The sequence below is a fragment of the Panthera leo genome, chromosome E1, assembly GCF_018350215.1.
Source record: "Panthera leo isolate Ple1 chromosome E1, P.leo_Ple1_pat1.1, whole genome shotgun sequence".
In the NCBI taxonomy this organism is placed as follows: Eukaryota; Metazoa; Chordata; class Mammalia; order Carnivora; family Felidae; genus Panthera; species Panthera leo.
In genome coordinates this window covers 56,708,678-56,732,443 of record NC_056692.1, presented here as the reverse complement: position 1 = coordinate 56,732,443, position 23,766 = coordinate 56,708,678, and the positions used below count along the sequence as shown (strand labels likewise).

Sequence of the window (23,766 nt, the reverse complement as noted above, 5' to 3'; positions counted from 1 at the left end):
AATCACGTTATTCCTGCCATCCCGCTGACCCCGCAGCCGCCCAAGATGAAAGGCCAGTCTTGCTGCTGGGCCCCCAAGTCTCAGGCCTTCCGGTCGCGGGTTCAAGGGCACATGGGTGCCAGGCTGGCACAGGAGCTCTTGTTTTTAGGGTCTTCTGACCGTGCCGGGTCCCATCACGGCCCATTCTGCCTTCCTACGTACATCCGCAGCTAGAGAGATGGGAATACGAGGGAGGGCCGGGCAGGGGTCTTCAGGGAGCCTCAAAGATCTGACACCCCCCCCCCCCACCCAAACTTAACCTTTTGCCTCCAGCTCCGCGGTAATGAAGGCACACCTAATCCCTCAGCCCTGAGAATGTTTCTTCCTGCAGGAGACGGCCAAGGCCAACAGGGGGATGGGTTTTCCTGAGCCATCACTGGGGACAGACCAACCCCGTGGAGCAAATTCTCCTCTAGGGCTTGATCCGTGAAGTTACTCTATAATTCATCAGCTCCGTCTAGAAGCTGTGGAACACATCGAGCACCATTAGGCTGTCAAAACATCCATTCAGCCGGCAAGAATAGCTTATTAGAGTTTTTAAAAATACCAGTCGTTTGCAAAGACGTTGGTCGGGTCTCTGCGTCTCTGCATGCACCCGGAAAGTGCCTCTGCACGTAGGTTAGTTTGCTAGCGTTTCCTGCAGAGAAGAGAGAGGCTGGAGACTGTGGGGTAGGTGGTGCTCAAAGGACCCAGAGAGCACCACCTATGGCATCAAAAGGATGCTGAACGTTTAGTTTTGTAAACATGGGGTGTTGGCCTGTAAGTCATGGTCCAAAATCTCCCCCAGCCCGAGGCCTGGCCCCCACTCACATCCACAGTCCATGAAGAAGGGTCAATTCTACAGTCGGTGGTCGAGTATCTTACCTGGTGGCTTCTTGGAGGAATGGGCAGAGGTTGCGGAAAAGTCTGTGGACCTCCACGGTTGTTCGAACACGCTGTCGCTGGTAAAAGTGCCTCTCTGAATTTCAAATCGAAAATCCTGACCTTGTGTGTTTGTGTTAGTTCTCAGACTTGTAAAGACAATACAAAAAACAGCAATCAAAATACTGGGTTTCTTTCTTTTTTTTTTTTTTATGTTCATTTATTTTGGAGGGGGAGGGGCAGAGAGAGAGGGATAGAGAGAGAAGCCCAAGCAGGCTCCACACTGATGGTGTGGAGCCCGACGTGGGGCTGGATCCCACGAACTCTGAGATCATGACCTGAGCCGAAATCAAGAATCAGACACTCAACAGGCTGAGCCTCCCAGGCGTCCCCAGAATAGTTGACTTGAATTCAACTTTGCCCCAAGAGCCAAGTCCATCGTGCTGGGGCTCAAGGGCTTGCTGTTCCGGGAAGCACATGCCTCTCTCCCTTTCTGGAACTTTGAGCCTCTCCCTCCTAGAAGGGCTTTGGTCCCAGTATCTGCTCTGAGAAATCCCACTCCACCCCTCATGGTTCCGTTCCTCTGTGTAACACCCAGATGCTAAGGTCAGAATTAATTCCTCTCTCCTCTGGACTCAGGGTCGGGGGTTTTGCTCACACTGTCGTTAATGCTCTCATAATGGGGCGCCTGGGTGGCTCGGTCGGTTGAGCGTCGGACTTCAGCTCAGGTCACGATCTCACAGTCCGTGAGTTCGAGCCCTGTGTCGGGCTCTGTGCTGACAGCTCAGAGCCTGGAGCCTGCTTGGGATTCTGTGTCTCCCTCTCTCTCTGCCCCTCCCCCATTCGTGCTCTCCCATTCTAAAAAATAAATGAAAACATTAAGAAGAATAAAAGATTCTGCCTGATTTAGCCATTCCACAGATACACCAACTCCCTCCAGGAGCGAAACACCCCAAAATGGGCTCGTTCGCATCTTTACAGCCTTGTGAATTTTTGTAGGGTTTACAAAGACATACGAGTCAAAGCTCTTTCATTTCTTTTCTTTTAATTTTCTTTACGGCACCATGAACGGACTTCAAAACGGGGCTTGACAGAGAGGCTTTTCAATGTAAGTGTTCCTGCTTTATTCTGCCAAGTACTCCCAGGTACTTGGAAAACATCTCCCACGACCAAACTTAGCTGCCAAAGGCCAAGGGCCTGGAGCATTAAGCAGATGATACAACCACAGAAACGCTCTGCCTGACAGTCCCCAGGAGAAAAACCCACATTTGCATTCAGCGGTCTATCTGTAACCGGTGGACGTCAGACCCAGGAAAGAGCTGGAAGGCGGAAGTTTTCTGGAGTGAATGATTCAAGGCAAAACAAGAAAACAGATCTGAAAGTAGGACCTGAGGGGACCTTTGTTCCAGCATTTCATGGCTGTGGGCCTCCAGAAAATGCGAGCCCACGAATGGTTTGACGTTTGTGCCCGACTCCTGAATCAGGAGGTGGGGTGGAGGGAAAGGAGAGGCTCCTAGGACCTCTATGCTAATGGCATTTATCACAGATCTCCAGGGGGTCCACCCGGTATTGTTAGAAAGGTCTCACGTAGGGCACCTGGGTGGCTCAGTCGGTTAAGCATCTGACCTTGGCTCAGGTCACGATCTGATAGTTGGGGAGTCTGAGCCCCACTTTGCTTTGGGAGAGCCCCGCTTCTCTCTCTCTCTCTCTCTGACCCTTGTGGGATTCTCTCTGTCTCTCTGCCCCTCCCTCACCTGTACCCTCTCTCTCCAAAATAAAATTAGGGGCGCCTGGGTGGCTCAGTCGGTTCAACATCTGACTTCGGCTCAGGTCATTATCTCACTGTTCATGAGTTTGAGCCCCGCATCGGGCTCTGTGCTGACGGCTCAGAGCCTGGAGCCTGCTTCAGATTCTGTCTCCCTCGCTCTCTGCCCCTCCCCTGTTCATGCACTGTCTCTGTCTCTCTCTCTCTAATATCAATAAACACTAAAAGTTTTTAAAAATAATAATCATAAATAAAATAAAAATTTAAATAAAATAAAATAAAATAAAATAAAATAAAATAAAATAAAATAAAATAATAAATAAAAAGGTCTCACTTAAGCAGGGATAGCACAGACAGTGGCCTCTCCTTCCCACCCCGGGGAGTATTTTAGGTCTTTGAGATAGGATACGAGGTTGTGTTTACAGCACACCAGGAGCAACCATGGCCTAATGTGGAAACAGTAAGAAGGGATAGCTCGTGTTTAACTGTGTCGCACTCGCGGGAAGCACGGAGGCCTCGGAGATCTTCACTTCTGAACTGCTGTTTGTCCCAAAGACAGTGGTCCGCTCGGCCCGGCAGTGTTTCCGGGAAGGACGTGCCGACAGACAGATTCCCCCAGGCTGGTATCCGTTCTTAACTGGTTCTTCACCTGCTGTGTGGCCGCAGCTACATTTTCGGGTGCACTTGGCCCGTGATCCAGAAGGTGCCCAAGAGTGGGGGGTGGGGCTGGCCGGGAAGCAACCGTGCGGATGCTCCCGTGGTCAGAGGTAGCACTGCCCCGTCTGGGACACGGGGGGGGAGGTGAGCGGGCGACCTTGCGGGGACAAGGAACCCCGGAGTATCGTCATGTGTTTGTTTCACCTGTTTACAAAAAACCCCCGTGTGGAGCATCCTTTTGTTTCAAAAGTTAAACCTGAAAGCCTGATCGGAGTTTTAAGCAGAAGAGCGGTTCTTCTGGCTAAGAAGATGGCTCTCGCCTGTCCAGGAGCACGAGAGGCTCCAAGGGCAGTGACAACGCGTGGCGGTCTGCTCGACGCTTCGGCGCTTTGGGTTCATCTCTCTGAACGTCAGAGGCTCAGGCACGCGATCAGGTGCTCGGCACCACACCGGGATGCTCTCGCCTCGGCGAGACAGTGGCGTGAGATTCAAATCACCTCACTGCAAAAGCGGTACATGCGTTCCCAGGAAAACTGCTGAAAATACAGACGAGGGAAAAAAGGGGCGGGGCATGGGCGGAAGACCAGCCTTCTCAACTTTTTCAGGTATGCCCGCGGTCGGCAGAAGGATGTCGCCCAGTGTCCACATCCGAAGCCTGGAACCTGTGATATGTTAGGTCACACAGGGGATAAGGGGCCACACGATGAAGCCGATGGAATTAAGGGTGCTAATCAGCTGACCTTAAAATATGGAGATCAGGGGTGCCTGGCCGGCTCAGTGGGTAGTGCACGTGACTCTTGAACTCGGGGTTGTGACTTCGGGCCCCATGTCAGGGGCAGAATCTTCAATGGGGCGCCTGGGTGGCTCAGTTGGTCAAGCGTCTAACTTTGGTCTAGGTCGTGATCTCGCCATTCCCGAATTGGAGCCACAAGTCGGGCTCTGTGCTGACAGCTCAGAGCCCGGGGCCCGTTTCGGATTCTGTGTCTCCCTCTCTCTCTGCCCCTCCCCTGCTCATGCTCTGTCTCTCTCTCTCTCTCTCTCTCTCTCTCTCAAAAATAACGCTGAACAAATTTTTTTAAATAAAAAGTAATAAACTCTTCAAAAAATAAATAAATACAAACAAAACAGAGAGATCAGCCGGGATTCTCCAGGGAGCCCAACGGAATCACAAGGGTCTTTCTGTAGGGTCCTTGATTTCAGCTCAGCGAGACCTGGGCCGCACTTCAGACTCCCAGAACTATAAAGAAAACACACTTGTGTTGTTTCAGGCCACTGAGTTTGTGGGAATTTGTTACAGCAGCTGCAGGAAAGAAACACGATGCCCCCGCTCCCAAGGTCTTCTTTGCATATATATTTTCCACCAAAAAAGGGACCATACTGTACATGCTATTTTTTAATGATCTTTTTTTTTAATGTTTATTTTTAAGAAAGAGAGAGACAGATGGGGCGCCTGGGTGGCGCAGTCGGTTAAGCGTCCGACTTCAGCCAGGTCACGATCTCGCGGTCCGTGAGTTCGAGCCCCGCGTCAGGCTCTGGGCTGATGGCTCGGAGCCTGGAGCCTGTTTCCGATTCTGTGTCTCCCTCTCTCTCTGCCCCTCCCCCGTTCATGCTCTGTCTCTCTCTGTCCCAAAAATAAATAAAAAATGTTGAAAAAAAAAATAAAAAAAATAATAATAAAAAAAAAAAAAAAAAAAGAAAGAGAGAGACAGAGCGCGAGCCAGGGAGGGGCAGAAAGAGAGGAAGACACAGAATCTGAAGCAGGCGCCGGGCTCTGAGCCATCAGCACAGAGCCCGACGCGGGGCTCAGACCCACAAACCGCGAGATCATGACCCGAACCGAAGTTGGGACGCTCAACCGACTGAGCCCCCCAGGCGCCCCTTTTAATGACCTTTTATTGAGGCACAGCGTTCAAACAAAATCCCAGATCCTCGGCAAACAGGTGGAGATCAGGGAGAGGCACACCTGTGTGACCACAGCCCCAGGTCAAGAGCTCTCCCTTGACCAGCTCCCCTCCCCCAGAAACCCCTCACCCTACTCCCGGTCACCCACTCCCCAGAGGGAGTGAGCCCACTATAATTCTTCGACACCACGGCCTAGTGCTCCTGTCCGTGACCTTCCCAGACAAAGTCACATCGTCGGTACACGGCGGGCTGGCCTTTTCATGGAGCCGTAACTCACACACAGCAAAGAGCACAAAATCTAGGCGTGTCTTCACATTCCCAGACACGGATTAACTGCCCTGATAAGGTGAGTCTCAGGACCAGGTCCCCAAAGCTCCCTCCCCACTGCTGGCCGGTCCCCCGTCCTCCCCAAATAACTAGTTTTCTGACCTCTGCCACCACAGAATGACTTGTGTCCGATTTGGGACTCTGTGTAAACGGCACCCTACAGGACGCGGAGACCTTCGTCCTCGCCCGTCGACATGCCACGAGCACTTCCCACCGCGCGGCCGTGCCCTGCCTCGTTCGCTCGACTGCCCCTTTTTGTCTCGGGCTGCTTCCGGTGTTGGGTTGATGTTGAGAATAAAACATCTGAGACACCCCAGGCTTCTCCGGCTCACAGAGGCCAGGGGTACAGATCCGCGGCCTGGTTCTCACGCTTGGTTCCAGCCACGTCCGGAACTGATGGAGAGGAGACTGTCCACCCCCCACCCTCAGAAACAGTTGTTTCCCGACAGTCCCAGGGTCCAGGCCGCTGCCTCTCCTCGCGACCTGGCAACCAAGAGGGTATTTCCTCTCTGAGCTCCGTCAACCGGCGTCTGATTACTCCGGCTGGCAAGTCACGGCCGAGAGCTTCGTGTTCCAAGACAGGAACTTTTCTCATGCATTCTTTGGAAGACAAAGAAAGTTCCTCAACGCAAACCAAGTAAACGCGCCCCCGCCTCCCTTCTGGGGAACGTGACCGAGGTTGATACGAGTGCCGTTGGCCTGTGGTTGGTCCCAACTATTGTGTTTGCCCCAAAAGTACGGGATTCGGAAGCACAGGGGAGCCCGGCGTATTCCAAGGAAAATGTTTGCAAGCTGACAAATGATGATAAGATATGACCTTACTTTCAAAAAATGTGCATAGTAGGGTGTTAGCTTTTTTTTTTTTTTTAAGTTTATTTATTTTTGAGAGAGAGAGAGAGACACAAAGTGCGAGTGGGGGAGGTGCGAAGGGAGAGGGAGACACAGAATCTGAAACAGGCTCCAGGCTCCGAGCTGTCAGCACAGGGTCCAACGTGGGGCTCGAACTCACGGACTGCGAGGTCGTGACCTGAGCTGAAGTCGGACGCTCAACCGACCGAGCCACCCAGGCGCCCCAGACATATGATGTAAACACTGCCGAAAGCAGATAGAAAGCACAGCTTTGAACACCTAGTTTCAACCATTCCTCCTTCAGAGAGAAGCACTTAAAATGCCTGATGAAACACGCTTTGCTACTGTGTCACGGGACTTTTGTCTTGGGACGGCCACAGTTCTCACGGACCTGAGATGAAGGCACATTTGGGGTGGGAGACGCCACGCGTGCCCACAATAACTTGTAACACTGGGGTCCCCTCCCTCTGGCCCCGCCTCAGGTCCCGTGGGAAAGAGCGAGAGCCCCCCAGGGCCAGGCCACCCTCTGCGCCTGTCCCCGACACACACCAGGGCCGCAGGCTGCAGGCCTCGGGTTGGGATGACAGATCAACTTGGCACTTTCCGGATGAAGGTGCCGGAAGAGCCGGGCCGGGCCTGGTGGCACCACCATCAGATGGTACCAAACACGTGGTGTGTGCTTACCTGACAGGCTGGCGGGGCTGAAAACAAGGACATAAATCCCAGCCCCAAAGTGTCCCCTTCTCAGACTGTGGAATGGTACCCATCGGCAAAGGCCCTTCGTCACAGGGACTTTTGGGGGCTGCTGACGCTCTAGCACAAGAAAGCTCCAAAAGCACTCGACCGTCCATTCGTGTGGGACCTTTAGAACTTCTAGAACCTGGGGCGCCTGGGTGGCTCAGTCGGTTGGGCATCCGACTTCGACTCAGGTCATGATCTCACAGTCCGTGAGTTCGAGCCCCGCGTCGGGCTCTGTGCTGCCAGCTCGGAGCCGGGACCTGCTTCGGATTCTGTGTCTCCCCCTCTCTCTGCCCCTCCCCTGCTCATGCTCTGTCTTTCTCTGTCTCAAAAATAAATAAAAAAACAAAAAATATTAAAAAAAAAAAAAAAAAAAAAGAACTTCTAGAACCTCTGTCAAATGAGCCCGTGTGCCGTTGTGGGCTAGAAAGTCAAGAGAAGCGCCTCTCACCGCGTCCCCTTTCGACGTCTTCGTGAACTGCCTCTGACAGAGAACGGAAACCCGTCCGAGACATCTTGTACTTGCGATACTTTGACTCGTTTATGTTTTGTGAGCTTCAACGCAGACGAACGAGACTCTTGTCACTGCCTGTCGCTGGGTGGGTCAGGCACGGCCCGCGTCCAAACCCCGACACTCGCTGGCTGCGGGGCCCTGGCAGCGGCTGTCCCTCCGGCCCCCACGCCCTCATCTGCAGGGTGGGGGACAATGGGGCCTCAGAAATCTGTCCGAAGGAGCAGTGAACGAGATGAAGGCAGTGAGCCAGGCCCGGCACCCAGGGTGGTTAGGGGTCCTTGGGTGGAAAAGCAGTTCTCCGCCCGCGCTCTCCCCCTGTGGGTGGACAGCGCGGGCGGCCGAATGAATGAGACCCTTCATTGCTACCCCGGAATCTCAGGTCACGGGGGCTGCGCGGTGAGCCTCTGGTTTTCTGCAGGACAGAAGCGACTCCTTCCCAGCAAATCACAGCCCCGCGGGGGTAAACGAGGGCTTGTAGGTGGACACGCCAGGTCCTGCTCGTGGGGCCCGGTGGGCTGTGTGGGCAGGACTCAAGGGAAGTCAGCTGCGGGGTGAGGCCAGGTCACGGCGGGAGGTGGGGGGGTGGGAGGGGGAAGCCGGGGCCTGGAGGCCCCAGCCTGCTTCTTGCCTGACTCTGGAAAGGGCCTGAGTGATTTCAACTTCCCCTTACTTGGGAGGAGGGAAGTAAAGGATTTCCTGGACTCCCAGCAAAGTCAGATAAGAAGGAAGCCAGGGAACGGGTCCAGAGCGAGAGGGGTTTTTGGAGCTGTTTGATTTTCCGAGCTCTCTTTATCTGCCCGAACGCAGAGCCTCCGGAGAGGATCCAAGGGTCGCAAGTGCCCTTCCCGGGCTGAGGGGCAGAGCGTAAGCTAGCACTCCCCCCCGCCAAGTAGGATAAGGAATGGGGTTTAAGTCCTTGGCGTGGTGACGTGGGAAACTAAGGCAGAGGAGACACTAAATTCCCTTACTGCCTACGGCCCGCTGACGAGTCCTGGAAACGAGCAGAGTGACCACCCTCTAGGAGCTCGGCTGCCTCGATGGTGACACTTTGCGGGGGGCCAAAGGGAATCTCGGCTTAACGTGATCCCAACCTCGGGGACCCTGTAAGTCAACTTCCTTTATCTCGACGGCCCCAAGATATATGCTGGCAATCCCACTCCAAGTTCATGGCCCCCGATACACATCTGAAGGGTCTCAGGACGGAGGTTTTATTAAATGGTAATAAATGGCATCTCCCTAGCAACAGCTAGTCCCTCAAGGTCCCGGAAACCTTGCTTCCAAGATTCCTTAGAGACTTACCCTGTCCCTGCCCCTCTCCTGACCTGAGGGGATACAACCCATCACCCATCACAACCCCAGCGCAGCTCTTCCTGCCCACAGGTCCCGTCCCCCTGTCCCTGTGCTTTAACAAAATCGCCTTTTGGCACCCAAGACGTCTCAAGAATTCTTTTTCGGCTGTCGGTTCCGGACCCCACGAACCCCACCATCACCCCAAAACTTCATCAGCGGCACTGTCGCGAAACCATCACGCCTGTCACCTTTTCAAAAGGCTCATTATGTTTTCCAGAAGTCTTGCTTTCCTGCAAGTGTCCTCCCCTCCTCTCCCCAGGAGCCCTCACTTCTAGCCTCCAGAGACCTTTTTCTGCAAATTCCCGCTACCAGCATGAATACAAATCGGACTTTCTCTTGCTAAACTGTCTTTGTCTGTTTCACCTGCAGGCCTCCAAAGAACGTGAGAGGGTAGAAGGGTTCACATCTCGTTACTACTACCGGTAAGGAAAACGCGTGCAGTGATACTTGTTAGGGACGGTGAGGTCGACTCTATTCAGGACCTTCGAGATGGAGATGGGACGGCGGGGACGTGCCGTGGGGGAGAGAGAAGGGGTTCGACTCTTGCTAACGCTGCATTTGACGAGGAAGTGCATGGATGGGCCGACGAGAAGGTCCAGGCGCCTGACTGAAGTTTGTTCCAAGAGCCCTGGATAACAGACCTCTCCACCAAGGTAGAAGAGAACAGTGCTACGAGCGTTAAACCACAAAATATAGCGTTAAACCACAACGCGAGGACCACCCCCAGGCCACCCGCTGAAGGGACCGCAAACACAGAAAGAAAACGTGCTCTTTGCGTTCAGTCCTCACGTAGGTTTGCGATTAATCTGGGGCCGGTGGAGTCTGGCCATCCCCTCCCAGGACACAGAGGGCATTAGCCTCCTCACATCTCAAAGAGAACGCTCTCTGGGCCCAGGGAAGACATTCCTGAGTTGGGAGCCGCCTGAGACTGATTCAGCCACAAACAGATTAGCAGGGCAGAGAGAGAGAGGCTGGGAATATAGGGAGTAGGGGTGGGGGAGGCTCCTCCCTTGTTCCTTTCCTTTCCTTTTTTTTTTTTTTTTAATTAATTAATTTTTTTTTTGGTTCCTTTACTTTTCAACAGTGCCTTATTTTTACAGGGTTTCAGATCCTTCAAAAAAAAAATTTCTTTTTAATGTTTATTTAATTTTGAAGGAGACAGTAAGACAGCATGAGCGGGAGAAGAGCAGAGAGAGAAGGAGACACAGAATCTGAGCTGTCAGCACAGAGCCCGACGCGGGGCTCAAACTCCCGGACCGTAAGATCATGACCTGAGCTGAAGTCGGACGCTTAACCGACGGAGCCACCCAGGCGCCCTTCCCAACTGCTTTTAAATCCCCGTGTTCTCAGAGACCAGGGAACAAGGGCCACCAACACCGGCTGGGCGTGGGGCCGCCCCTCTTTTCCCGAGGATCCCAGACCTCGGCAGCGGTGTGCCTGACGTGCCAGAAATGCCGGAACTACTTGTTAGGCTTCCACGCCGGGCCCGTGCTTTCCCGTGGGAAGTAGAGTTCCTCAATGTGACAGTTCTGGCGTCAGCGCTGGATTAGACACATCCAATCATTTCCCGGTAGGAAGGAGGACAAGTCACTGATGCTATGCACGTAGTTCCTTAGCTGGGAAAGGACTTTCCAAGGCATCGCGGCACGGCCCGATCGCTGCCAGGAACAGGTTGTGGACCAGGCCCGTCTACATACGTTAAATTTCGAGCAGACTGTGACGGACTCCGCAAACTTACATACAAAGGTCAAATCTTGGGAGTTTGCTCCCAGAACCAGGTGGGAGGCCTTGAACAAGCTGCTGTCCTGGAGAGTCTGCTGGGCTCTGCATCTACCTCCTGCCCTTACCGAGAGCCGACCGAGGGGCGTGGGGCGCTCGGGAAAGCATCAGGCTGCGTTTGCTGCCTGAGCCGCAACTTTAAGCATTTCCACCGGAAGGAAATTCCAGTCCGCAGGCACGGGTCCCGTGGGCCCAGCCTCTGCTCCGAGAACGTGTTGACTGAAGGGGAGAACAGACCCCCTAGATATGCCTCTTTGGCATATTATCTTAAATTGGTTATTTTTAAGAAACTGCAGGCACAAAAGCTCTGAAGGTAGGGGAGAGGTACCCTTTGGTAAGAGACATTTCATTCTAAGAGAAATCTCCACGGATGCGGGGGTCTCCAGAGATCTCTAGAAACTCATCAGTGGAGGCGGTGTGGACTTACATGCACACCACACCCTCGCCTTGTTGGTGGTGCTTTTCCTGGCCCCCTCCCACAACTGATCCCTCACCCCGACATCTCCTAGGTCTTTAGCCGGAGGTGGTATCTAAGGTGATGGCTTTGGCCATTTGGAGGAGTGACTCCGTTTTTTTCTGCCATGTTCACAGGAGGTATGCACTTGATTAAACTTTTGTTTTTCTTTTTTTTTTTAATTTTTTTTTAACGTTTATTTATTTTTGAGACAGAGAGACACAGAGCATGAACAGGGGAGGGGCAGAGAGAGAGGGAGACACAGAATCCGAAGCAGGCTCCGGGATCCGAGCCGTCAGCACAGAGCCCGACGCGGGGCTCAAACTCACGGACCGTGAGATCATGACCTGAGCCGAAGTCGGATGCTTAACCGACTGAGCCTCCCAGGCGCCCCTAAACTTTTGTTTTTGTCCTGGTAATCTACCTCGTGTCAATTTAATTATCAGCCCAGCCAAAGAACAGTAAAGGGCAGAAGGAAACTTCTTCCGCCCCTGCAGCCTCACAGGGTGGCCTCATCCCTCCCCCACACCTGCTCCCCCTCCCCCACCCCACTCCTCCCACGAAGGAAGTGTCCTTTTTGCTGAACTCTTCCGTGGCAGATCCCTGGTCAGAGCATTCTCCCTGGCGGGAGAGAATCACCCTCACAATCATCCTTAACAAGACAGTCTCTGTTTCCTAAGTCGGGATTTGTTTTTTGACACGGGGCAGCACAACAGCAGAGGCCTTGGTGGGGAGACCATGCTCTTTGGGGTCGGGAAGCACAGGGTTCCGGTCCCAGGGCCACCCCGCTAGTGGTGACCTGTTGTGCGGCCTTTGCACATGCTGTTCCTGCCACCTGGAATGCCCTTCCCTCTTCATTCCTGGCCCATGGCTTCCTGTGGTTCAGCTTTCCGTGCAGACACCAGCAGGGAGGACTTCCCTCTCCTCCAAGCCAAGCGGGAGCCCCAGCCGCACCCAAGAGCAGAGCAGGGACCTTTCCCCAGCCGTGGTGACGCTCGTTCCCCCTGCATCCCCGGGGCCTAGCACGGTCTCTGCGTGTGTCACCCACATTTGTGAATGAGGAAGTGGACACTGGCCTCTGACCCCAGCAGTCACCTGTCCTTGCTGAGCCTCCTCCCCCCACATGAGACAAGAAGTTTGCGGAGGGAACGTTTGCAAATTACTTGGAACCTACCAGACCCGTAAGAAATTTTGCTTCCCATTCTCTCTCCATTATAGAATATTTCCTTTGTCTCTCCAATTCTGGAAAGCGTTCAAATCAACCTCAAAAGGATTAATGAGGGGAAGGTTGGGACAAAGATTCTTTGTCAGGCTCCTGAACCTTCTGGCAGCCCCATCCTCGAACTTCCTTGTCAAATCCAGTTTTAGCAAGAACCCTGCTGAGTCAGTTTCACAGAACCACCCTCCGCTTCCCAGATACCTGACTGGGTTCCCCATCCTCCACCGGCCCCTGGGTGACGCCTGACCCCCCGGCCTGCCTCCGGCCAGAATCCTGCTGGGTCGGATCAGCCAGAAGCCCCCTGCCCCGTGATGTATTGTCCTCGTAGCGATTTTCCACCCGCTGCCCTCCTCCTGCTCCCTCACCGTAAATCCCCACCTGTCCCCGCTACATTTGGAATTGAACCCCGGTCTATACTGATGTCTCTTTTCCTTTATTGCAATAGTTCTGGAGAAAACCTGTTTTTACCACTTTAATCCGGGCGCTGATCTTTGACAGCTGGGAGGTTTTTGGTTTTTTTTTTTATATTATATTTCATGTGACCTTGGTTTTATGAGGCAAACGGTAAGGAGATGTTTATCATTGCTTCTTGCTGTAGCCAGCTGTAGAAGAGGCCTCACAGAACCCAGCGTATATAAGGAGGGAGTTCAGGGTCAGATTCTAGGCCCAGGTGCACAGACTGTAAGAGATTACCACTCCGTGCTGCACAGGTAAGGCCTTCCCTAATATAGGAAACTGGCTCGTGTGTGTGTGTGTGTGTGTGTGTGTGTGTGTGTGTGTGTGTGTAGCTACTGCTGGTAACTACAACCGGGTGTGTGCCACACAAATGAAACCCACACCCAAGCCTATCATCAATGGGAGATGTACCTAGCAACCAAAAATGCCCTCCGTCACTCCTCAAAGGGTGGCCCCCCAGACCAGCATCCCTCGGGAGCTCATGAGAAATGCAGACTTCCAGGCCCCACCTCAGCCCTGCTGTGCCAGAATCTGCATTTGACAGATCCCTGGTGGGGGACGGTGGTTGTGCACAGGTTGTCTGGGAAGTGCTGACCCGGGCAACACTTTTCGTTTATGTTCTTAGAACCGAAATGCAGCAAGATGCATTCTTGAGCAAGTCAGAGGCGAGGTCTAGGTCAAAAAGAGGGTATAAAGATTGGTCTAGGGGCGCCTGGCAGGCTCAGTCGGGAGCACGCAACTCTTGATCTTGGGGTCGTGAGTTTGAGCCTCACTCGGGGGTAGAGATTACTTAAAAATAAAATCTTACCCCCCCCAAATCAGTCTAAACCTGGCTTGGGACGGAGCCTTTTTTTGAATAAAATCTGTTCTTACCACTTTAATCCAGCTCTGATTTTTGACAGATGATAAAATTCATAGCCTCCTTCTGGGAAGATTGGCCTCCCTGATATAATTCGCAAGGAATTTCCTAGGAAACCTACCCACCCAGATGACCTTTAGCTGGGACTCTTTTTGTATTTACTCTAACAATAATCCAACCTCCCCTGTAAAATATTCCAAACTTCCCTGCAAAATACAAAATCCCTAACTGAGATCATTTTGGGGATTGGCCTCCTGGGGCCTCTCCCCTTGCACCCGAGATTGTAACAAAACCGTAACAACGCTCCCACCACAGCTGAATTGTGTGCAAAGTCTTTCACACATCTAAGCGACAGACCAAACGGACAGATCACGAGACGTGGTTGACCTTGTGCAAAGTTAGGCAGAGAGGCTCCGGGCCCTGCAGGAATGAGAGTTGGCCACCAAAGAAAGTTCGGCCACGGAAACCGTGAGACAACAACTAGGCGGGGAACGGGAAGGAGACGCAGAGGGTCTGGCCAGACGAGTCCAGGAGGCGGGCGACTGTTGTGTCCGCACGACAACCGTGAACGCTGGCCGAACAGAAATCACGCAGGAGGACTGTACTGGAGGACGGGGAAGGGGAAGCAGAGGGGGTCCGTGAGTGCTCAGCCTGAATCCGCCAGAAAGGAAGTCAGCGGGCAAGGCTCAAGACGATGGGTCAAAAGGCGCAGTGCACGGACGTTACTCAGAAACAGGAGACCCGCACGCTTGGAGGACAGAGCCGCACAAAGCGGGCGCCGAGGCCAGGCCCCTGGGAAGCCGGGCGCCGGGAGCCGCTGTTCAGCGCCAGCCTTTTAATCCTCTGCGCTTTGCAACTTGTGCGTTGTTACCGTGGGGGGAAAAAACTAAAGGCAAACACCCAGCAGGGCTCACACGTATCTACAATGACCGGAGAAGGAACACCTTTCTGTTACTTTGACTCCTTCCTCTCTCCTATCTCCTCCGTTGACTTTCAAAGGGGTGCAGCGATCTGGAACAAAGAAGGCACGTGGGTGAAGGGGACTCCGCCCATAGCTCACCCCGCTGGAGGACAACCGAGGAAAATTCCCAAAGGGGCACGTATATCAGAAGTTGGGCCTTAAGAAGCGTATCCCACGGTCGGGCGGGGGGGGGGGGGGGGGGGGGCACCGCCGCAAAGACGGACACACACACGGCTCACAGAGCCTCTAGTGGAGGTCAGGGTAAAAACCCAAGTCTGGTTTCCACAAAGAATTTGTTGTCCGAAGAAAGGCCAAGTCTTATGTTAATTCCACACGGTAATCTGGGCGCTGTGCTGACGGCCGCTGCATTCTGGAGCGGTGCTGGGTGACCATCCCACAACCCCACGGCTGCCGGGCCCGGACACATGTGACCTTCCAATGACTCACTCGGCTCCGTATTTAACTAAGTCTGCAATAAAAGAACAAGTTTTCTGCTGTGGCTGCATTACTGATCTGCACAAATACCGGAATGAATAGCTGTTTTAGCCACATTCGTTATGGACGGCCACGTGAAACCGGGACAAGCCTCGGCCTCGTAAAGCTTCGAGGAGAATGCGCTTTCTGTAGCCTTCTTGGCGGTAATTTAAATGAAAACACATCTACTGTTCGTTGAGAAAGCAAGGAGGGACGCGGCTCCTGCGAGGGGGCAACAGGCAAGAAAAAAAAAAACCAGCGGGTGAGTCCTAGGACAGAGTCCCGTGTGCCCGGGGCCCTGCTGCTCTGAGACCAGACGTGTGGCCCGACTCCGGCTTCATCCGCGAGGTGAAAGGCACCAGGTCGGCTGTCCCAGGAGCTTACACCCAAATGTCTCTTCCCGTGTCAGCCATCCTGGGGACGCCACAGTCACGGCTCAGCAGGGCCGAGAGGGAGCCTCCCACAGCTGCCAAGGGGAGGGGACACACTGTGCAGATCTTGGATCCTCTCAGGGGGCAAATCTGCTGACACAGGAACAGGAAATGCTTCGAATGCAAACTACTCTGTTGGGGGGGGGGGGGGGGGATGGTCTCTAAAAGATGAGAGAAGACATTAAGCTAATGACACCCACTCAGGGAGTAAAGGCCAGACTTTCCTACAAGGCCCCGCAAGCCCCCACGCCCCCGGCCCCTCCAACCCAGCTCAGAAAAGCCTTGTTCACTCACCATCGTGCCGGGCGGGACCGGCTGCCTTTGCACTGGCTGCTCCCTCTGCTCCGCCCCCGCGCTTCCAGACTGTCACGTGACTTCTTCTCTTCCCTTAGGATTTGGGCCCTTTCCTGACGACCCCTTCTGAAACTGAACCACCCCCCCCCCCATCCACCCACCCCTCCACACTGGCCCCGTTTTCCTTTCCTGCAGAGCACATACCCTGCTTCTCCACATTTTTAAGGACTGGGTTCTGGTCCCCCCTGCTCCAGAATGGAAGCGCTCCGGGGGGCGGGGAGTTTCCTGTGACTGGCTCCCGTCCCGGCCTCATGTGGCCAGCAGGAGGCGCCCAACCCACCGTTTGTTCAATTCATCAGAAAGCAGTCAACCAGGGTCACAAACCCGAGAACATTTAGTACTCTGCCTAAAATTAGGCTTCGGGATCGCAACTCTTTCCCCCGATTCAGCAGCACTTTCCAAGCGGACGACAACCAGCAATCCAGACCTCACCAGCTCGGCATAGATCTTGTTCAGCTTTGGTCTGTACCTTTCAACTTGCAACTATGAGCAGCGTTCTCTCGAGAGATGCCTCTAAACCCTTCACACACGGTCTGGCACCTCAAATACCGGCTTGTGTATTGCACGGGGGTCCTTACCAAAGAAAATCTGCTCACACTGAGTAAAGCCACCTGCTGTCGGGTGGGGAATCCGGAGTGAATCCGGATGGAACGTCGCATCACCCTCTTCTCCCCAAGCGCCAGTGTCCCGTGCCCGGGTTGGGTTCAGCTCGTCCATGACACGATCAACACCTCCCAGACACCGTGTGCAACTGGGACACCCTGGCAGATTCCTAACAAAGAGCCCAGCCCTGCAGATTAACCTTCCGCATAACTTTCTGGTGAAATAAGGGCTCGGCTGCATTAAAAACCTAGAACTGGACCAAGTTGCCAAAGAGAGCAGGGTGGTGTGGGATTGCATCCCCTAGTGGCCAGAGAGGGAACTTCAAAACCATGACTCGCTGTAACTCTTCCGCGGTTGTTTTCATTCCGTTTCCTGCTACAGGCCTTTTGTGTTCCACGGCTGTTGTTGACATTAAAAATCACTTCTCGCGGACCACGCGTTTCGTGATCTAGTGCTCCGCTGAAGAGTCTTTGGCAGCCTGGGCTCCTGCCCCTACTTCAACCCTCTCTCACACAATCCAGAGGAACAAAAGCCAGAGATGCTGAAGCCCAAGGGCGTCCTACCGCAGCCTATTTCAAATTATGTGTTCTTTGGGGAAAACACCGTCGCCGCGCCCAGGCAGGCATGAAGGAGCTGCGACCGAAGGAGCAGAGACCGCTGGCATCAGCCACACGAAACGGCCTCCCGAGTCTCCTCCCGTGGGTTCGGGGCTGCCCTCCCCTCGCCGACAGCGCCCAGCACACCGCGTTCGTGCACCGAGGTGCAGTCGCAGAGACGGGGCTGGGGGTGCAGGTTCAGAGTCAAGCAGCCCCATCAGGGGAGCGCTCCAGCAGACTGAGAAGACGAGCAGGCATCCTGAGGGCTGCGGGACTGCCAAGGAGGACCGCGTGGTCTCAGCCCACACCACCCCGCATCAGAGCATCCCTTCCCCTGTCCCGGGCGGGCTCTTCCGCCCCAGGTCTCAGACCAAGCCACGTGGACCCACCGGGGACGACACTCGAGCACCCAACCCCCGCCAACATCGATGTCAAACGGGAACGGAAGGCGGCACGTGCACATCACAGACGACTGCCCAGCCGAAGCACATCCGGTTTTGCCTTTCCCGCCCCGGAAACACCACGTTCCTGCTCGGGGGGGGGGGCCAGAACGATCGGAGGCCTCCGGTGAACCTACCGAAGCAGAGGCTGCGGTAACTCACTGAGCCAGTCTGCAGACAGAGCCCACGGCTGCTCCGCTGGACGCCACCGAGGCCAGACCGGGCCCTGCCCACGGCCACAGTGGCCGTTTGCCCCCAAGAAAAACACCGCAGGAGAGCAAAGCAGGAAGCGGGCGTCGAAGCTGCTTATTATTCCAGAAATGCCAACAACACACGCTGTGTTCCCCAGTACACACGTCTTAACACAATGTCAGTCTGGGCAACTGATACTTCCGCCGAAGACGAGCGTGTAGAGGGCGGGTGACCACACTGAGAGTCACGTGCTCATGTGAGCGCCCCAAACGTGGACACTAACAGGCTCAGAAAGCCAGGAGCCTGTAGCAAACCCGCCTCAGCTCCCACGCTTGGCAGCAAGGAGGACCTTCCTGTCGCCCTCCCGGGGCCCGCCTGCGCAGCAACAACCTAGAGGCTCACAGCCGGAAGCACCGTGAAAGGCTCCGAAGGTCCGAGAATGTCCATCAGCCAAGGCTGATCTCAAGTGCTCCTGACGCGCTCACAGACTCCTCCCAGGCACCCGCCCGTGGGCGTCCCTGTCATCAGAGTCCCCCATTTTACTAAGAAACAGGGAAGGGGCCTGAGGTCGCAGTGCAGGCCAGGGCGCAGCTGGGATGGGAGACCCTGTGCTAACTGTCCGGGCTGTGCGGAACGTGGGAACGCCTGCCCTTCGGTGCGGAGGCGCTTTCTGGGGCCTCTGAATGGACATTTCCCTTGGGGGCCACGCCCCCCCACCCCCACATCTGTAGTCTCGGACTGTCGGTCCGTTATAAAGCCCACTGACAGTTCACCTTGCAGGTTTGAAGTTACATTCTCGGCTTTGCAGGCACCCGTGGGCCCGACCCTCCCCGCACTTGAGCTGGACAAGATGAGGGGCGGGGGAGAGGATGCCAAGACACCCACCCAGTATGGGGGCGCCTGGGTAGCTCAGTTAAGCATCCGACTCTTCACTTCCCTTCAGGTCATGATCTCACGGGTTCGTGGGTTCAAGCCCCATGTCCGGCGTTGATGGTGACGGCACAGAGGGATTCTCTCTCTCCCTCTCTGCCCCTCCCCTTCTCACGTTCTCTCTCAAAATGAACAAACTTAAAAAAAAAAAAAAGGACGTTATAACCCAACTGTAACTAGAAGAGAGCACGAAAACAGTCCGAGGCTCACCCTACGTGTACAACCGTCACTAACGCGACAGCTACAAACACAGGCGGGCTGGGTTTTCCTTTTCTCACATCAGTAGGTGGTGAACAGTCAGAAGACAGGAAGGCCTGGGAGAGACGGGGCTGGAGACATCGGGGAGGGAGCAGGGACGGGCAGTGCCTGGCAGCGATCAGTGCCAAGGTCACAGCCGTCTTTGGAAATTCTACCCCAAGTGACGTCTGAACAAGGTGACCACCACCTTGAGCTACACCAGCCTTCCCCCTGCCCCCCTCAGATCACGGAGACAACAGTCACTTCCCTCCACGCGTCCCCAGCGCTCACACTTCCTAGAGACCCGTGGCTGGCTCCCTACGTCACTCTCCAGCTGGGAACACTGCTGCCATCGACATTTCTCAGAAGCAGAAGCGACACGTCACGCACAAGGTCGCTGGGAACGAAAACCACGAAGTGCGTGAAATGCTCCTTGGGGACTGACCCCTTTTATTCAGGTCCATACAAAACAGGGTCTGAAGCACGAACAGGGCCCGCGTTCCAAAGTGACATGGTTGAGGGAATGAAACCAAAGGAATCTGGAAAGTTCCAGGCCCCAACAATTCTATTTCAGGCACACGGAACCAGGCAGAAAAAGAAACTGGCACACGTTCAGCCTGCACACAGGTCTTCCCGTAAACTCACCTGCAAAGAAAGTGCACGTCAGTTTTTATTCTACCTGGGCAAGTCTGTTAGCACCGTAAGACACCCTCCAGAATCGAGCAAGCGGCCCCGGGACACAAGGTGGGAGGTAGTGACCCTGCGTCTACCAGCCCCTCCTCCCTCCAAGCCTGCGGGCTCCCTCCGAGGGCTCATCACCTTATACCTCAAGGCACCCACAGTGATTTCCCAACCCACCTCCCCCTGGGCTGTAATCCGCATACCGCCTGGGGCCTTCCTCAGAAACCTGCCTGCACAGGAGCCGTGGCAAACCTGAACTCTGACCGAGCCTCTACACCCCACGCCCACCCACCCACGCCTTCCTCCCGTCCTGCCCGATTCCGGCCATTTAGTTCCCCAGTTTGGCCCCAACGTGTGAGCTGCTCACATCCCCCAAGCATTTTCAGGCTTCCTGCTTTTTGCCACACTTCAGCAGCTGGAAACAGCCGTTATGTCCTCACAGGGGTCCCATTCCACGAAGTCCTATTGGAAATGTCCCTTCCCGTGGCTCCATAGCATATGACGTTCACCTCTCCGGATGCTAAGCCCCTCAACACCCAGGACCACTTTTCCTCACATCCCCTCCAAGGCACAGACGTGACGCGGTGACCCCTGCAGGCACTGCTCCCTCTGCATGGGGATAGCCCACCAGGCCGAGGAAGCAGGAGGGGCAGGAGGACGTCTGGCCAAGAGCCCAAAGTCCCAAGTCCCACCAGCAGGCACTGCGGTGGGCAAGCTCCTGGGGAGACAGTGGGAGGGTTCTCAAAATGCAGGATCCCTCTCAGCCTTGACCCGGGACGGGATGCGGTGCAGGAGACACGAGAGGGTGCGTGTGGCATGATCCCAAAAAAGGTGCTCCCATGCCCTTCAAAACGCACTACACGCGTGCCCGACATGGTGGCCACCAGCTACGTGTGACTGTTTATGCTGAAATTAACATGACAAATCTTGTTCCCCAGGAGCACCAGCCACGCTGCCAAGTGCTCACTGCCACCTGTGGCTTGTGGCTGCTCAACTGGACAAGGCGGGTGTAGACCACTTCGTCACCGCGGCATGTTCTATCGGACAGCACAGTTCTGTACACAGTGTTCTCTTGAAATTACAGATTTTAGCACCTCATCCTCTTACTTAAAACCCACGATGCCCCACATTTGATCTTAGGAAAGATCAAAATGCTCACATGAGCCACAGGCCCTGTGTGGTCTGGCCCTTCCCCGCCTTTTCAGCTTCATCCCACCCCATTCTCTTGCTTTTTGGGTTATAATGGCCTTCTTTCGGCTCCTCCACTAGCCACAATCTGCTAGGCCACCGGGCCTTTGCACGTGCTGCCCCCCCCGGCCTTCCACGGAACCCCCACATATCCTCCAGACTCCAGCTCAAGGATCCCATCCTTAGGAAAGCCTCCATCACGCTGTAATTCGCCTGCTAACAAGGCTGGGCTTTGAATTACACCCTCTTTAGTGCAATCATCTAACCTCTTCTCCCCCCGATGGGGGCTGTAGCTCCCTGAGAACCAGGGCCTGGGCTGTTTTGTTCATCTCTGTACCCTTAACGTTCAGCACGGTGCCTGGCCAAAATTATCAACATTTATTAAAAGTCTCCACACTCTGTTTACAGATGTTTGGGAACCACCGTTCTCGGATACTAACTGTAAGGGTTTTTTCCTTCTTTCAGCGTAGGTCCTGTTTGCAGTATCATACATGATCATCAAACTGCTGCTAGAATGTTCACACCTGTTACTGCAAATTCAAACCCCAGGAAAAACTTGCTCCCGGGAATTTACTTTAGGTCAGGGTCGGGCTGTCTGGTTACAAGGCTGCACCAGGTTCAGCAACACAGGAGCCTCTCCCCAGACCATCGGCCTCAAGACTCTCCGTCCCCGTGACTGGCATACCTGGATCCCCATAGGGAGGGTGCTCTGGGTGCTGTGACCGACGAGGACAAAGCGGCCAATCGGTGCCTGCCTGCATCTAATCGCCGGGGGACGGGAAAGTTCTCGTTTTCCGAGGAGACCCTGGGGAAAGAGTAACAACGCGCTCTAGGAGGGTGTCTCATCCGCTATCTACACGCTCCCCAGAAGCCGCCTTGTCCCCCCCCCCCCCCCCGCCCCGGCGGGGCCTCCAAGACTCATCGGCCAGCAGCCGCACCTACTACTGCCCGCCCCACCCCGGCTTCGGAGCCCGCGTTCGGCCCGAGCCCCCTCTGCCTCCCCGTCCGGGGCCTGCGGGGAGCGCTCCCGAGGCCCGCGCCCCGCCGAGAGTCGTCATCACCGCCCCCGCGATCAGCCCGAAGCCAAGTGCGGGGGACGAAAGGGGGGGGGGGGGGGGGAGTCCTTTCCTCCCAACACGAGGAAGCACGCTTCCGCGCTCGCTGCCCGCCCCACCTTGCGCCAAAGCCGCGGGACGCACCGACTTCCGGCCGGAAGTGACGACTCACCATAGAGGCGGCAGCCAGAGGGTCTCCCTGGGCTTTGAAACTGGGTCCTCCATGGCCGTCTTAAAAGGGCCGAAGCCGGGGATGCGGGTTCCAGGGGGATGTGCGCCGCGGCAGGTGGTGGGAGAGCCCTAGCGCCAGGCAAGCGGAAGGGACCCGTGTTTGTCGAGGCTCATCCAAGCTATAGCATGTATGAGTGTTTCATTCTTGTTTATGGCCAAATGACGTTCCACTCTAATAGGCAAGAATTTTTTTTTTTTTTTTTTTTTTTAATGTTTCTTTTTGAGCCGCAGGAGAGGGGCAGACAGGGGGACAGAGGATCTGAAGCAGGCTCGGCACCGACAGCAGTGAGCCCCATGCGGGGCTAGAACTTACAAACGGAGAGATCATGACCCGAACCCACTGAGCCACCCAGGCGCCCCAATAGGCAGGACTTTGAAGGTTATGCCCACATCAAGAGGAGCGTGGAGGTGCCAAATGCCCCCACCTCCAATGGTGACTTGCTCGAGCGGACACAAAGGCTCACACTGCCTGTCCTCTGCTTTCTTTCTGGCCTCTCCAGCGGAGATGGGCCGAGCAGCCAGCACAGGGACTGTATGTCCCCTGAATCTCCTGGGCAGAGCCGTGGCCTCACCCGCAACCCCCCACCCCAGGCTGCTCTGTCCTCAGGTCCTCAGTGCTTAGTGGTGGCCTTCTTAACGCAGAGCCACCTCTGATTGCTCAAGGGCTGTGGGCGGCTCCCCCCGAAACGTGCCACACACAGGGGGAAGCCCTAGGCTCCAGGATTCCCCCCCCCCCCCCCGGGGCCTCTTCTCTCCCCTCTGGGTTCCCACTGATGAAGTTTTGGGGTGACGGGGGTGTGTGTGTCCATGAGGTTCAGAGCCGACGGCCAAAAAGGAATTCTTGAAGACGTCTTTGGTGCAGAAAGCACGGGGACAGGACCCATGGGCAGGAAGAGCTGCACTGGGGTCCTGATGGGTCACTCACTGTATACCCTCAGGTTGGGACAGGGTCAGGGGTAGAGTAAGTCCGTAAGGAATTTTGGAAGCAAGGTTTCCAGCACCTTGAGGGGCTAGCTGTTGCTAGAAAAATAACATTTATTGCCATTTAATAAAACGTCAGTCATGAGACTGAGTCACGTGACAGAAAGCCAACTCAACTTCTATTAGAAAGTGGACTTACTCATGGGTGGAACTGATGTGTCCGGGGGTGGGGGGGGGGGGAGGAGCTGCAGAAGTTCAAGAACCCCGTCACGGGATGTGGTCAGGCCTCTGGACCTCTGGCTGCCCTCCCTCCTCTCCTCTCCAGGTGGTGGAGGGAGGGTGAGGGTGAGGTGGGGCCCAGAGTGGACAGCTCCGGAACAGGTGAAGCCGGAGGGACAGCGGTATAGCGGGTCTGGGGGGCAAAGTTGCTGTTCGTGCCCCGGTCCCTGGACCCTGTGCACGTCACCTCACAGTGCAGAAGGGACTTTGCAGGTGTGATGAGGTTAGGAGGCCTGGGGCGGGAGATGGTCCAGGGCACTCCAGGTGGGCCCAATGTCATCACAAGGGGCCTCCCCGAGTGGGAAGCAGGAGAGTCCGGAGATGTGACAACAGAAGCTGCTGCACTTGAGGGTGGGGGGAGGGGGCCATGAACTTGGAATGCAGCAGCCACTAGAAGCTGGAAAAAAGCAAGGAAAGGCTTCTC

At 55.1% G+C, this 23,766-nt stretch overlaps 1 long non-coding RNA gene and 1 other non-coding gene across 3 annotated transcripts; both read right to left on the bottom strand.

Annotated features, from left to right (window-relative positions):
- Positions 1-19,411: 19,411 nt before the first annotated feature.
- LOC122207014 lies at positions 19,412-22,063 on the bottom strand. Of its 2 annotated transcripts, none has more exons than XR_006196644.1 (3): positions 22,031-22,063; positions 21,542-21,661; positions 19,412-19,632 (listed from the first exon to the last, which is right to left on the bottom strand). It is a non-coding gene; the product is annotated as an uncharacterized LOC122207014 (long non-coding RNA). The 2 variants fall into 2 exon arrangements; XR_006196645.1 differs by lacking the exon at positions 22,031-22,063 and adding an exon at positions 21,795-21,851.
- Positions 21,328-21,505, bottom strand: LOC122207460. Its single transcript, XR_006196872.1, has one exon.
- Positions 22,064-23,766: the final 1,703 nt, after the last annotated feature.